The 14452-nt window shown below is 39.0% G+C and overlaps 1 protein-coding gene across 1 annotated transcript in view; it reads left to right on the top strand.

The window, feature by feature from the left end:
• Catsperb (cation channel sperm associated auxiliary subunit beta) overlaps window positions 1-14452 on the top strand; it is a 204910-nt gene that overhangs the window by 51462 nt on the left and 138996 nt on the right. The gene's annotated exons all lie outside the window — the stretch shown is intronic.

Genomic DNA, 14452 nt, shown 5'->3' with positions numbered 1-14452 from the left:
TCTGGTCGAACATAAGCCATCTCTTTAAAATTTCTATCAAGTACCCTAATTTTCTAAAACTAGGTCAAAGGAATTCTGTAAAATCATCAGTTCATCTAAATAATATTTTTTTAATGTTCATCTTCATATTGATTTGCAAGAAAAGTGTCCAATAGGGTAGGCTATCTACTAAGAGACAATCACACCAAATTATAGGAAGTGAGAGTCTCCGCATGCTCAATCACACCATGGTAGATAGATGAGACATATGGTAATGACAAACATGAGAAGACACAGCAGCAGCAAGAAGCATTCTGGAGATGAAGGAATACCCAAGGTATACCCATCAGAGCTGAGCAAAATAGTGAACCATCACCAAGAAGCTCACTTGCCCACTGCAGCTCCTCCTGCATCATGTCTACAATATAAGAAAGTGATTTTTTTCCTAAAAGAAATGAACAAGAAGGGCAGGAGAGATGGCTCAGCAACCAAGAGTAATTGTTCCTCTTGCAGAGGAACAAAGTTTGGTTCCCAGAACAGAAATGGTAGCCAATAATGACTTTAACTCCAGTTCTAGGAGCATCTGATGCTAGAGTTTGGCCTCTGAGAACACCAGGCTTCAATGTGGTACAAAATTATATATGCAAAACACACACCACACACACACACACACACACACACACACACACACCACAGTAAAATTAATTGAATGTTTATGTTTAGAAAACATTCAATTAGAAAAATACCATAATTAAACTTCAAAACTTATGCAAAGAAGTGCTCTGAATTCTTCATGCATGCATAGAGAGTAGTAAAAACATAAAATGCAATTCATGGACTAGGGTCTGAATAAACAGTTCAAATATTAAAATGTTTTTCAAGTATGAGGATCTGAACTTGATCCTTAGAACAAACCTAAAAATTTGGCTGTTGTGAAATGGAGTTTTAATTCTATCACTGAGGTAGATTCCTAGGAGTCACTAGCTAGCCAACTTAGGCTAATCAAGAACGTCAGGCTCATAAAAATCCCTGTCGAACAGGACAGGTAGACAGTTCTCTCTCTCTCTCTCTCTCTCTCTCTCTCTCTCTCTCTCTCTCTCTCTCTCTCTCTCTCTCTCAAACATTTTGAGTATTTGACATTAGCTTGGGCATGAGACCATGGAAAGAAGCAGACAAAATTTAAATAGTATCTGTACTGTTTTTATTTGTTTAAACAAAATTAAAATACTTGCCATTAAGGGTATATGTAGTTCAGTGGTTGAAGGCTTTACCTTCATGTGAGACCCTGGGTTTGATCCTCCAAGCTTTAAAAAGTATATCTTAAATTAAACTGATGAAATATTGTACCCTGTTTACTTTGTTTTTGATTCCATAGCTGCCTGCAGCTATTACGAAGTGGGTTTCTGGAACAGAAGCTGAGGGATGGATAGGGAAGGGGTGAAAAGAAAAATGGCCAAGACAATATTCACTGATCAAAGCCTGAAACTTTAATGGCGCCAGACCTTTTAATAGTTTGGGCAAACCCTTCCCCCCAGACTCCTGGCTGAGTTCCAGTGGAAGTTGTCTAGCTTCTCTTGGAGGTTCTTGTCTTGACTGTTCCGGCAGCTGGGTGGGTCACCTGCTTAATTCAAGAATTCCTATACCTGGAGGAACAATGAACTTAACCTTTACTTCAAGCACTCCACCCTAGGTGGTACAGGATCCTGGCTATCTGGGAGAAGTTAACCTTGATCATAGTCAAGTACACCCTTAGCACTCCACCCAAGGATAAAAATTCTACTTTAACCTACTTCCCTATTATGTCCTACCAGCAGATTCCTGCCCGAAGCCAGGGATTGTCCTTGACTAATGTCAAACTCCAAATAAGTGCATGACTGCCCCAATATAGCTCTGTACATTTCCTCCTTTTTTTATTAATTTGAAAATGAGGAGGTAGAAAACAAGGGGATAAATATCTTTCATAAGAAGGCTGGCCTTCATAACTAAACATCATTAAAGCAATATACAGCAAACCGGTAGCCAACATCAAACTAAATGGACAGAAACTTGAAGCAATCCCACTAAAATCAGGGACTAGACAAGGCTGTCCTCTCTCTCCATATCTTTTCAATATAGTACTTGAAGTTCTAGCTAGAGCAATTAGACAACATAAGGAGGTCAAGGGGATACAAATTGGAAAGGAAGAAGTCAAATTATCACTATTTGCAGATGATATGATAGTCTACTTCAGTGACCCGAAAACCTCCACCAGAGAACTCCTACAGCTGATTAACAACTTCAGCAAAGTGGCTGGTTATAAAATCAACTCAAGTAAATCAGTTGCCTTCCTATACTCAAAGGATAAGCAGGCTGAAAAAGAAGTTAGGGAAACGACACCCTTCAAAATAGCCACAAACAATATAAAGTATCTTGGTGTAACTCTAGCCAAACAAGTGAAAGATCTATATGAAAAGAACTTCAGGTCTCTGAAGAAGGAAATCGAAGAAGACCTCAGAAAATGGAAAAATCTGCCATGCTCGTGGATTGGCATGATTAATATAGTTAAAATGGCCATCTTGCCAAAAGCGATCTACAGATTCAATGCAATCCCCATCAAAATCCCAACTCAGTTCTTCACAGAGTTAGAAAAAGCAATTCTCAAATTCATCTGGAATAACAAAAAACCCAGGATAGCTAAAACTATTCTCAACGACAAAAGAAATTCTGGGGGAATCAGTATCCCTGAAATCAAGCAATACTACAGAGCAATAGTGTTAAAAACTGTATGGTATTGGCACATTGACAGACAAGTGGACCAATGGAATAGAATTGAAGATCCAGAAATGAATCCACACACCTATGGTCACTTGATCTTTGACAAAGGAGCCAAAAACATCCAGTGGAAAAGAGATAGCCTTTTCAACAAATGGTGCTGGATCAATTGGAGGTCAGCATGCAGAAGAATGTGAATTGATCCATTCTTATCTCCATGTACTAAACTTCACTCCAAGTGGATCAAGGACCTCCATGTAAAACCAGACACACTGAAACTAATAGAAAAGAAACTGGGGAAGAACCTTGAGGACATGGGCACAGGGGAAAAGTTCCTGAACAGATCACCAATAGTTTATGCTTTAAGATCAAGAATTGACAAATGGGACCTCATAAAATTACAAAGTTTCTGTAAGGCAAAGGACACTGTTAAAAGGACAAAACAGCAACCATCAAATTGGGAAAGGATATTCACCACCCCCACATCTGATAGAGTGCTAATATCCAATATATACAAAGAACTCAAGAAGTTAGACCCCAGGGAACCAAATAACCCTATTAAAAAATGGGGTACAGATCTAAACAAAGAATTTTCACCTGAAGAAATTCGGATGGCCAAGAGGCACCTTAAGAAGTGCTCAGCATCATTAGTCATTAGGGAAATGCAGATCAAAACAACCCTGAGATTTCACCTTACACCAGTCAGAATGGCTAAGGTCAAAAACTCAGGAGACAGCAGGTGTTGGCGAGGATGTGGAGAAAGAGGAACACTCCTTCACTGCTGGTGAGGCTGCAAGATGATACAAACACTTTGGAAATCAGTCTAGCAGTTCCTCAGAAAACTGGACATGACACTTAAAGAGGACCCTGCTATACCTCTCCTGGGCATATACCCAAAGTATTCCCCGGCCTGCAATAAAGAAATATGCTCCATTATGTTCATAGCAGCCTTATTTATAATAGCCAGAAGCTGGAAAGAACCCAGATGCCCCTCAAAGGAGGAATGGATACAGAAAATGTGGTATATTTACACAATGGAATACTACTCAGCAATTAGAAACAATGAATCCACAAAATTTTTAGGCAAATGGTTGGATCTGGAAAATATCATCCTAAGTGAGGTAACCCAATCACAAAAGAATACACATGGAATGCAATCTCTGATAAGTGGATATTAATTAGCCCAGAATCTCTGAATACCCAAGGCACAAATTGCATAACAAATGACTCCCATGAAGAAGTATGGAGAGGGTCCTGATCCTGGAAAGGATTGATCTAGCATGGGAAGGGAATATAAGGACAGAGAAAAAGGAGGGAGGTGATTGGAGAAGGGATGGAGAGAAGAAGGTTTATGGGACATATGGGGAGGGCGGATCCCAGAAAGGGGAAGTCATTTGGAATGTAAACAAAGAATATAGAAAATAAAAATATTAAAAAAAAAGGCGGGCCTTAACCAGGAGGGGAAGAATTGACGTAATTCCTCTTAAATATTGTATAAAGTCTTTTTCAGAGGAGGGGTAATAGGCTCCCTTTATTATTTTAAGGATAGCCTCTCGACGTTAACCCCTATGCAATTAGGTGTACTTCCTGGGGACTCAGAAGCAGAAATTCACCTCCCCATGTGGTGTCTTGCCTCGCACATCTCACTGGTACCCATGTTTGTTCATAAACAAACACACATAGATCTGAGTTCTATGTGGCTCCCTCTTTGGAGATCCACTTGTGTAAGTTTGAAGCCAGGGGCTCTGCAAGTGTCTTTAACAGACATGCAATCCTTCCATCCAGGTGAGCCTGGGTGGAGACAGCCAGTCTGCTTAACAAACAAGGTCAAGAGTTAAAGGTGGAATGGGATTAACTTGTCCCTGAAATATCCAATTCAGTTGCAAATTAACAACTCAAAAGACACAAAGCTTGGCCTCTGGGGTGGGAGAGGTAGCCTTGTGTATCAAGAGATAAGCTGCTACTTCTCAGGAAAAGTGGAGACTATATTTTAAATTAACACAGCTGGCTGAACATTGTTAGCCATCTTCAAAATTGGAATCTTCAATAATGGAATTATTTCTAGACCAGTCTATGGTTGAGTCAGCTGATCACAATGAGGAGAAGAGTCATTATAACTCCTCTTTAGATTAATTTTTCCTAAGCTAGCTTAACAGTCTCCATGTTCTGTCCCACAAAGTCTAAAAGCTTGAAGCTAGGCTATTTATCTATCCTGGGACATTTGACAGTTAAAGTAAGTCAAGAACATATACCCAATATAGCTCTTATGTTACCATTGTCTGGGCATTTAGCAAGCACACAGTCAGCATTTCTTCAGCATGCCACACCAATCACTCTGGTAGCTAGCATGCTTCTGCAGCATTCTGTGGAAAAAACATAGGGGCATGCCTTCTTCCCCAATATTAAATCATTATGGCATATGTCAATAAGTGAATTCCTTCATTTCACCTAGACATCAGTATGCCTATTTACAGGATGTCATATACACTCAGCAAGGAGTTCCTTGGCATCCAAATTTTAAAATTTTCTTAAAAATATGCAAGCGTAATTTAAATGATATGCATGGGAACACAATTTCCCCTCTCTTCTCTCTTCCAAGAAGATATTGTTTTATTAATTTAAGTTGGAACACAAAGTATATACCATAAGAGACAATAACTATGTAATTATAGAAAATAAACGTAGCATTTTTAGTTGCTTTTCCTGTTAGAGCAGTTGCAACTAGAAAGCCTAAAAATGAATCATTAGTCACATGCACATATTTTTTAATCTTCTAAATTAGAAATGAGTATTATTTATCTGTAATAATTAAGTCCTCTAGGATTAACACCATTATGGGGTAGAGGTAGAAATTGAGGACATCAAGAACAAATCTTTATAATTTGATGTGCACAAAAATACAAAATTATTTTTTAAGCCATTACCCTTTTGATGATATAAATAATATGCTTGTACATCCGATTGTTTCTATATAACCTGTCTGGGATACAAATTTTATGTGCCTTGTCTTAAGGGGTCTTGTCCAGGCACCTTTTTAAAGATTAATTATATATAAGTATATTGTATCTGTCTCTCTAGTCTTTGGGTTAGCTTTCAAATACCTAAAGGACAGTAATTTAGAGAACATATCCTTTTTTCTTTGAAATTTGAATTACATTTGCATAAACTGTAAAAATTAAGAATTAGCGGTATTAAAAAGGAAACAATTTTAAGCAATTTTAAACCATGAGCTATATATATATATATATTTACTATTATTAAAAGCTTGATTTTTAACATCTCAAAAATAGCTGCTATAGCACCCAAGTCAGGCGTCTGTGCTGAAGCAGGGAGAAACTTAATGGAACATGTGATCTGATGGTAACAAATTATCTTTTGGATAACAATTATTAATTTTGCCTAAAAATGCTTGCCATGTAATAGATCAACCATTAATAATAATTAATTTGATTGCTGCTTGAAGCAAGGAACAAACGTTTTCTACCTTGAAAACAGAGGTTTAAGACCTCCTGTGGCAAGCTTAAGATGAGGTAAATATAAGATAAAGGCAATTAATATATCCTAACAACCTTTGAAAACCATTTACCTAAAAATTTTAGAAGTCCATAGTTAGGAGCAAAGGCCTGTAACAAACATTCCATGAACATTATACACTGAAAAATTTAAGATCCTAACTTCTCGTATTGAAACAGAGACAAAACATTTTTTCTCACATGAGGTAAGACTATTATTAGCCATCCCTTTAGGCAAAAACTTTCTAATGAAATTGCTTTGTTGTTTCTTTAAAGTTGAATCAAATGCTTTTATAATTATCAGAATGTAAAGTAAAAACCAACCCTTTAAATCCACAATAATTTTGTAGAGTGTAGCCAGGCCAAATGTTAATGCCTTTATAGCCTCGTTGACCTTTCATAGATTTGAACTGTATTTTTAACCCACACCTGGATATGTCAAGAATTTTTTTTTTATGCCAAACACTCCCTAGGTGGGGCCTGTAAGGCAGAAACAATTTCTCAAAGCTTTCTCACTAGCTTCCCCTGAGGCAGCTCTAAGCTTTGCATTAACTCAAATGTAATTTTTTTTTTATTTGCCCTAGCATCCACCTAATGTCCTTGGCAAGGACGTTGTATGAGATTCCTCAAATGTAAATATCTTCTAATCTGAGCCTTTTATCTAAGACCAGACCCAAACCTACCAGTCCTGCAAGGAAGTTTTGAGGATTAAACAAAAGAAACCTGTAATTCCATGGTCAAAGAAACCTGCTTGATATCAAATATATTTCTACTGAGATCTCCTTTTTAATCTTGGAGGGTTAAATTTTGCTCCTACCATTGTAGCCTATAAACTTGTGGAAAAGTGGCAATGGGCCCATAAAAGCCACAGCTGTATCACTCTCAAAATTATCTTAATTACAAGATATTTTAAGAATTGTGAGCCTGCAAACTGAAAACTGCAGCCAATGACACACTGGCGATTCTTATTGTAACTCAATTTTTCCTTGCATTAGAGCACAACTGCAATTTTGGAAGTAAATCCCAATTTTAAACCATCTATTTTCTTTAAAATCAATGGCAAACACATTTTTACAGCACAAGGTTTGTCTGCCAGGTCTTATGTTCAAGTGTATGACAGTGTAACTTATTAAAGAGACATTAAAGAGGCATTATTTTAAATCTTAATCTTTATAAGTCTAATTTCTAGGTTAAGATTCACACAAAACACCATGCCAATTTAGGAACATCTTAAAGGCCTGTATTTCCTGGGTTGCATCATGCCACGAGTTGTTTAAAAATGGCGTCTACCCTAAACTACCAGCTTTAACCTAACTTTTTGTTAATAACATATACCTTTTAAATCATGTCCAATGACTTATAAGCCAATGCTATATGTAGTCAAGACATGTAAACTATACCTTTAAGACCAATTATACACAAGAACAAAGCATGAGTTGCGTTAGGCCCCGTGTAGCTAGTTAAGACGGCTCCAACACTGAATCACCAGTTTTAAACTAACCTTTCCTTAATAACACTATACCTTTTAAATAACCAATTAATTTGTAACTCTTTAGTCAAGATATGTAAAACCTTATACCATTAAAACCAATTAGAAACAAGTATAAAGCGATTACACGAATTTCACAAGCCAAACCAAAGTTTTCCCAAACCTTGAGGATTCTCGGCTTTTAAAAGCGGCTTTTTCCCCAGCCATGCTTGCCTCTTGGGTGAGTGAGCTGCGCTGCTGCGGCATGGCTTTAAATCAGTCCCCACACAAACTGCGGCTGGCTCAAGAGGTTGCCAGCAGATGAAATCCTTACCAATTTTTCTTTTTAACATGAAACAAAGTCATTCACACAAAAACACAGAGAGGACATAAACGTACACATAGACAAACATTCGGTGTACTGGGACAAACACAGAAAGATACACAGAAAGAAAAGTGCGCTTGTTGTTAAGCAATTGCATCCATTTTCCTCTTTAAGCAGCTCTTTTAAGGAGGCTGCGGACCTATGCCTATATTTAAAACTCTTTTCTTTTTCGCCTGAATCAGCTCTTACGAGCTTTGGACAAAGCCTACCAAATTCCTTCCCCATATTCCACTGTCTGCCCCCTAAGCAAGTACAGCACTGGGTCCATACTGCCTCACTTAGTCTGTATCCTCTAACTCACCATGCAGGATACCATCTTTTCCTTTTTCCGTGAAGCTTCGCCAAGATGGAGGTACTATTCAGCCATTAGAAACAATGAATTCATGAAATTCTTAGGCAAATGGATGGAGCTAGAGAACATCATACTAAGTGAGGTAACCCAGACTCAAAAGGTGAATCATGGTATGCACTCACTAATAAGTGGATATTAACCTAGAAAACTGGAATACCCAAAACATAATCCACACATCAAATGAGGTACAAGAAGAAAGGAGGAGTGGCCCCTTCTTCTGGAAAGACTCAATGAAGCAGTATTCAGCAAAACCAGAATGGGAAAGTGGGAAGGGGCGGGTGGGAGGACAGGTGGAGAGAGGGGGCTTACGGGACTTTCGGGGAGTGGGGGGCTAGAAAAGGGGAAATCATTTGAAATGTAAATAAAAAATATATCGAATAAAAAAAAGGAAGAAAAAGCAACAACAACAAAAAAAAATAAAGACATGGTCACCTCAGGAAGTCTTCTTGAATCCATCCCCGCGTCTGGGCGCCACTCTGTTGGATTCCATAGCTGCCTGCAGCTATTACGAAGTGGGTTTCTGGAACAGAATCTGAGGGATGGATAGGGAAGGGGCGAAAAGAAAAATGGCCAAGACAATATTCACTGATCAAAGCCTGAAACTTTAATGGCGCCAGACCTTTTAATAGTTTGGGCAAATCCTTCCCCCCAGACTCCAGGCTGAGTTCCAGTGGAAGTTGTCTAGCTTCTCTTGGAGGTCCTCGTCTTGACTGCTCCGGCAGCTGGGTGGGTCACCTGCTTAATTCAAGAATTCCTATACCTGGAGGAACAATGAACTTAACCTTTACTTCCGGCACTCCACCCTAGGTGGTGCAGGATCCTGGCTATCTGGGAGAAGTTAACCTTGACCATAGTCAAGTACACTCTTAGCACTCCACCCAAGGATAAAAATTCTGCTTTAACCTACTTCCCTATTATGTCCTACCTACCGGCAGATTCCTGCCCGAAGCCAGGGATTGTCCTTGACTAATGTCAAACTCCAACCAAGTGCATGACTGCCCCAATATGGCTCTTATCTCAATAAGCCAATTATTCAATGGCAATTGTACTACTAGCTTAGGATTTTAATATTTTATAACATGTGCTAATTTTAAACTTAAAATATCAATATAAAATCATTTCAAATATTAGAAACTCTGAAATCTCACATATTGAGGTATACTGCATTAATGTTTCATGTTTACAGTTGCTGAGACATCAGAAATACTATGACAAATGCAGACATAGGATTGGTCTCTTTCATCTGAAAGGACTCTTCCTTGGAAAATACTGCAATTGGGGGGTTCCCTAGTACCCCATATTAAGCACAAGCCACACCTAAACACCTGGTTTCACAAGAGAACCTTTATTACTGTAGGAAGGAAAGTTTAAGTGGCTGCTTCATGACTCAGGAAGAAAAATAGCAATCAATGACCGTGTGGGTGAAATCTCAAAGAAGAGAAGAAAGGGGAGGTCTGTGTTAGAATGGGCTGTGATGTAGTGGTATATTCTGATTGAGCATATTACTTAGGTGAACCAAAGAGGGGTTTTATTCTGGGCTTTAAAACACGATACCTAGAATTCAGGAGGAGGAAGTGGCTAATAAACGAATAGATCTTGGTCGTTGCTTTAGGAATGCAATCTAATGGGTTTTAACAAGGTAAAGGATGATATTTTCCAGATCAAACCATTTGCCTAAAAATTTTGTGAATTCATTGTTTCTAATTGCTGAGTAGTATTCCATTGTGTAAATATACCACATTTTCTGTATCCATTCCTCCTTTGAGGGACATCTGGGTTCTTTCCAGCTTCTGGCTATTATAAATAAGGCTGCTATGAACATAATGGAGCATGTGTCTTTACTGCATGCCGGGGAATCCTTTGGGTATATGCCCAGGAGAGGTATAGCATGGTCCTCTGGAAGTGTCATGTCCAGTTTTCTGAGGAACCGCTAGACTGATTTCCAAAGTGGTTGTATCATCTTGCAGCCCCACCAGCAGTGGAGGAGTGTTCTTCTTTCTCCACATCCTCGCCAACACCTGATGTCTCCTGAGTTTTTGACCTTAGCCATTCTGACTGGTGTAAGGTGAAATCTCAGGGTTGTTTTGATTTACATTTCCCTAATGACTAATGATGTTGAGCACTTCTTAAGGTGCCTCTCGGCCATCCGAATTTCTTCAGGTGAAAATTCTTTGTTTAGATCTGTACCCCATTTTTTAATAGGGTTAATTGGTTCCCTGGGGTCTAACTTCTTGAGTTCTTTGTATATATTGGATATTAGCCCTCTATCAGATGTAGGGTTGGTGAATATCCTTTCCCAATTTGATGGTTGCTGTTTTGTCCTTTTAACAGAGTCCTTTGCCTTACAGAAACTTTTTAATTTTATAAGGTCCCATTTGTCAATTCTTGATCTTAAAGCATAAGCTATTGGTGATCTGTTCAGGAACTTTTCCCCTGTGCCCATGTCCTCAAGGGTCTTCCCCAGTTTATTTTCTATTAGTTGCAGTGTGTCTGGTTTTACATGGAGGTCCTTGATCCACTTGGAGTGAAGTTTAGTACATGGAGATAAGAATGGATCAATTTGCATTCTTCTGCATGCTGACCTCCAATTGAACCAGCACCATTTGTTGAAAAGGCTCTTTTTGAATTCACAATTTTTTTAGGCAAATGGTTTGATCTGGAAAATATCATCCTAAGTGAGGTAACCCAATCACAAAAGAATACACTTGGAATGCAATCTCTGATAAGTGGATATTAATTAGCCCAGAAGCCCTGAATACACAACCACAAATCACATAACAAATGACTTCCATGAAGAAGTATGGAGAGGGTCCTGATCCTGGAAAGGATTGATCTAGCATTGGAGGGGAATATAAGGACAGAGAAAAAGGAGGGAGGTGATTGGAGAAGGGATGGAGAGAAGAAGGTTTATGGGACATATGGGGAGCGGGAAATCTGGGAAAGGGGAAATCATTTGGAATGTAAACAAAGAATATAGAAAATAAAAATATTAAAAAAAAAACAAGGTAAAGGAAATGGAGAAGAAGGGCAAGGCCTGCCAGCACCAAGCTTCCATGCTTGATAGGGCCAGAGTCCCTCCACTCCTTGATGAACACAGAAAATGATGGCGTGGTTGGTGTGTCCTGAGTTTGTAAATGCTGGCCGGGATTGTGGGGAAGATGTGGGATTTAACAAGCAATAACAAAACTGCATGAATTGAGTACATTGCCTACTTTCTAAACATAAATACATTCTGATTTATGTTTAGAAAAGGTCCCAGTGTTGGGTGCTTGCCATGCAGGGATCTGACTCTGGGGGAGGATGATAGGAATGGAAAAAAGGCCATGACTGGTTGATGTTGCATCATTACAAGCAAGAGGTATCCTCAGGCTGTGGAGCATGGAGTACAGGAGTTGAGTAGTAGCAGCCCAAAGAATATATTTTCTAAGTAGAGCAGATAAGATTCCTGATGACAAGGATTAACAAACATGGGAGAAACAGCGATGGACCCTCCACTCCTGTAGAGCAATCAAGTAGAACAATATCGGTTGTTACAAGTTAGAGATATGAGGCTCCAAATGGAAGGGAGAGTCGAGTACAGTTGAGGGCGTGGCTCTAAGACTTTCCCCGACTGAACACAAAGAGATGCATAAAAATCCTCTTACTGCTTTTTATCTAGCAGACACTACAATAAACCACAACTCAGGCATTAAATTATGTCTCCTAAATGTAAACTGCTTTTTAATCACAGGTCAACATTGACCTTCACACCAACCACTTCTCTCTTTCTTACTTTAGCAGTCATAAAACTTTAACCACTCTCTAGGTTTCCTGTTTTTGTTTTCATTTTCCAGAAACAGAGTTTGTTTTTAATAATCAGAACAACTGAAGGGCCTCAGAAGTGGAAACTATGCATATGGCACATGACAGGTTACAGTGTTAGAATAGGAATGGCCCCACAGACTCCTGTATTTGGATGCTTGGCTTATAAGGAAAGGCACTATTGGTAGGTGTAACAATGTTGGAATAGGTGTGATATTGTTGGAGGAAGTGTGTCAGTGAGGAGGCAGGCTCTGAGGTCTTACATAGGCTTCAGCTCCACCCAGTGACACACTCACTCCTTGCTGCCTTCAGGGAAGACATAGAACTCTTGCCTTCTCCAGCACCAAGTCTGCATGCATGCCACCATGCTTGCGCCATGATGATAATTGACTAAATCTCTGAAAGTATAAACCAGACCCAATTAAACATTTTTCTTTAAAAGTGTTGCTATGGTCACATAGTCTCTTCACACCAATAAACTCTAAATTGAACAAAAAGGGCCATTCGGGAATGGTCTTTACCATAAGCAAGTAAGTTTTCCTGCAGTTAAAAGGTGGTAAATTGGACATTAAAGGGAGGAGAGGCCCTTGGTCCTGAGAAGACCCAATGCTCCATTATAGGGGAATGCCAGGACAGGGAAACAGGAGTGGGTGAGTTGGGAAGCTTAGGGGGTGCTGGGGTGGGGAGCGGGGAAAGGGTCGGGGGAGGGGGAGGATGGAATAGGCTGTTTGGAGGGGAAACCAGGAAAGGGGATAACATTTGAAATGTAAATAAAGAAAATATCCAATAAAAATAAAAGAAAGATGGTTAATGCCAACAAATGTCCGTGTGCTACTCTTGCCCTCTGTCAGTCAGGTCAAATTTCCACATCAGTTCTCAGTTGTCTGAAGCTTAGGTTAGTAACACTCCAGTTCTTGTGAGACTTCTTAAAATACAGCATCTGACCCCAAGCAGCTTTTACCTTAAGGAAGGAGGCAGTAAATCAAACTTTCTTATCCTCTATTGTCAGATGTGAATGACTTATAAACACTCTACAGCCCCAAAATCAGTTCTTTACCTCAAGCTCCTCAGAAGTCTTTGCTTTTGACATTGCTTTCCCCTTCCTAGCTGTAGCTAGACTGTATAATACCCGCTTCCCCCGCCCCAAAAGACAGAAATATAACTGCTTCTCTTTCTTTACACAAAGTCAGGGGAAGAGGGGAGCTTCCTAAGGAGTTTGGGTCTGCAGTTGACTAGGACAGCTTGAAGAGATAGGACCATGTTGGAGAATAAACAACTAGCAACTTATTACTTGTTGTCTCTGTTGTTAGAAGTGCATTGACTGTTTTTAAAATCACACAGTCGTATTCTTTCAAGTTGCCCTGGGTTACTTTTGTACTTTTCTGTTCCTCTTGTCTCTTAATTTTTTTTTCCAAAAGAGGAAGAATTTTTATTCTTCTGGAGTTTTTAAATATCTTACTTTGTTAAAAATGTTTTTATCAGAAGGAAAACTTTTTATATATTTTAAATTTGGCTTAACTTTAACCTTTTTTCATACCAATGTAGGACTTCTAAGTTTTAAAACTATAATAGTCATCTGTCAAAGAGGATCCTGACCTACTCCAGCCTGCTGAGTAAGAGTACATTATGACTCTTGAGTTCCAATGACACTCAGCTGCACTGAGGTCCAGGGAGAGCCCCATGCCTTTTAGGATTACAGGGGATGCTTCTCAGAGAGGAAGGAACAGATATGGTGAAAAAGAGAAACTTCTGAGTTAGAGCTTGACAAAAAACAAAGCAGAGGAATTAAAACCAAACCAAACCAAACAAAAAAACATCAGCTCCTGGAACACCTGCTTTGCCATAGGAAGGACGCTGACCATGTGAGCTGATATGCATCCTTTGATTAGCTGAAGAGTCTCACACTGGCTTGCTTTTTTCTGATAATCCACTCCCAATGACTATATATTTCCTAGAGACTTTAGTCACTTGTTTACTGATGATAACATCTGCTTCTACTCTAGGTTTATTCTCCTTTTCAATTTATCTATTGCTGATTTGATAGGATTACAAAAAACAAAACAAAATAAAAAACAAAGAGAAATGTTCGATTTTGAAGCAGACACTGCTCCCTAAATTATAAATATTCCTGTTTTGTGTTCCAGCTGTTGTCATTCCAAGCACATACATGGATAAAGCAATGTCTCCCATTCTAAATGTTCTTC

Source organism: Apodemus sylvaticus, chromosome 6 (genome assembly GCF_947179515.1).
Source record: "Apodemus sylvaticus chromosome 6, mApoSyl1.1, whole genome shotgun sequence".
NCBI lineage: Eukaryota > Metazoa > Chordata > Mammalia > Rodentia > Muridae > Apodemus > Apodemus sylvaticus.
This window is presented reverse-complemented; position numbering and strand designations above follow the sequence as displayed.